Raw genomic sequence first — 2,028 nt, 5'->3', positions numbered from 1 at the left:
TAACTTAATTTCATATCTGTTATAAAGTAGAAAGTCTTGCAAGCTTAGATTTTAAACTTGAAATTCAGAAACTGCTGCCCTGTATTTTTCTTTTATCATGTTAGTGTGTTGTTTTCTTTTATACCCACTGTTTAGAAGTCTATTTGAATCTCCACATATTAAACTAAAATAAAATGTTAGAAAATTTGATAAAAAAATAATTTTACTCCTGTCTTTAGTTTTATACTTGTATAATTAGGATGTTAAAATTCCTGTTAGCATGTTATTTAAATTTTCATTTTTGCTTAAATATATCTGATGCTAAATTATTTAATCTATTAAAAGTTAAAGTTTGGGGGGATGAACGGGATGAAAAAATTTTTATAAACTAGAATTTTATTTGTTCTCAAATGTACTACAAGTGAATTTGATTTTAACAGAAAAATTGATTATTTATATGAAGTTATATTAGGGAAATAAAATTTGATTTTAGAAATGAGTAAGAAAATTTAGTTAAAATTTTAAGTAATGAAGCAAAACTTTAAGTTAAAAATTTTTAATATAGAAATCGAAAATTTTTAGTATAGAAAATGATTAATATGAGTGACTATCTTTAGTAAAAAAAATTATATTTTTCAAAATTTTAGATAATTTAACTTTTATTTTTAATACTTAAGTTTCTTTTATTAAAATGATTTCAAACTATTATTATATTTATAAGTAAAAGTTTTATATCAAGGCTTTACTTTAGGAAAGGAGAAGTGGGATTCAAAATCATTAAAGGCCTATCCAGATAAAGTAATCCTTGCATTATGAGAAGCTTATAGTTGAATTGCATGGCTCGGTGAAACTTCCAACGAGCTCGACTTTGCTTTTTTTTTATATGATTGGGGCACTTAAATATTTAACAGACACTTTATAATCTAGGGAATCTCTCTAGGTCGTTCAATGAAGCGATATGAATTTCTTTCTTATTTTTAGAGATGTCTCTTCAACACTGTATAAATAGAGCCCTACCCTCTCTTGAGAGGGGATTTAAATATGGAGCCAAAAGAAGACCAAAGCTTGTAAAAGAAGGAACTGAAGCTCAACACGTCCCTACATCGAAGATTTGCCAAATTTATCCTGCTCCTACAACCCTAATTATCGTCGACCACTGATACACCTAAAATATATAGTGTTTTTAGATACATTTTTATACATATTTTTGAGATATTGCACTTTAATGGAAGGTATTTGTGTGTTTTTCTTTCAAGTACAAGTAAAAAAGGTGAAAAATGCTAAAAGAAGTTAGAAATGATCAACTTTGGAGCAAAAATATGAAAATTGTGTTAAAGTGTTTTGGCGCCTAAGCGTCAGATCCGGCGTTTAAGCACCGGTTAAACAGAGAAGGCTGAGCCTAAGTTCCAGAGGCCCTGCGCTTAAGCGCTAGAGGTAATTATTTGGTTGTTTTCTTCATTTGGTCGAATTTTGAAGAGATATTTGAGGCACCTATTGGCTAAACAGGGTGGTTATGATCACTAGGAACAAAAACATTATTAAAAGACTTGTGAAAGGATGCATCCTTTGGAGAATACATCAAATTTAGACACATTTTGAAGAGTTATCACGACACCTCTTAGAGATTTATAAAATAAGAGAGTTTTTACACTTGAAGAGGGGTGCTTGAAGATGGAGAGAGTGCTGGAGTCCTGAGAAGAAGATCGTGGAGAATCTTGAGGAGAGATTCAGGCACCACAAAATTTACTTTTTCATTGTGTTTTTAGTTTTATTTTGAGAGTTAAGAGTGTTGTAAAAGAGAAGAGATTCAAAGTTACTTCAAGAGTTTGGTGGAGGATTTGAGATAAGTTTTTATCTTTTGTTTTAAACTACTTTTGATTTTAATCGAGACTTCTTGTTCGTTTGACAATGATTTCTACTTTTAAACTAAAGTGTGGTTTTGTTTTCTCCACGAATTCTGAGTAGTTTTCTTTATCCTTCTTCTTAAAATGATAAGTATTTAAGTTTTGGGTGGAAGTTGTGGAGAGGATTGAACTTTAATATTAAAAA

Source organism: Phalaenopsis equestris, unplaced genomic scaffold (genome assembly GCF_001263595.1).
Source record: "Phalaenopsis equestris unplaced genomic scaffold, ASM126359v1 Scaffold214628, whole genome shotgun sequence".
Classification (NCBI taxonomy): Eukaryota; Viridiplantae; Streptophyta; class Magnoliopsida; order Asparagales; family Orchidaceae; genus Phalaenopsis; species Phalaenopsis equestris.
The sequence above is the reverse complement of the archived record's forward strand: the minus strand, read 5'-3'. Positions refer to the sequence as shown.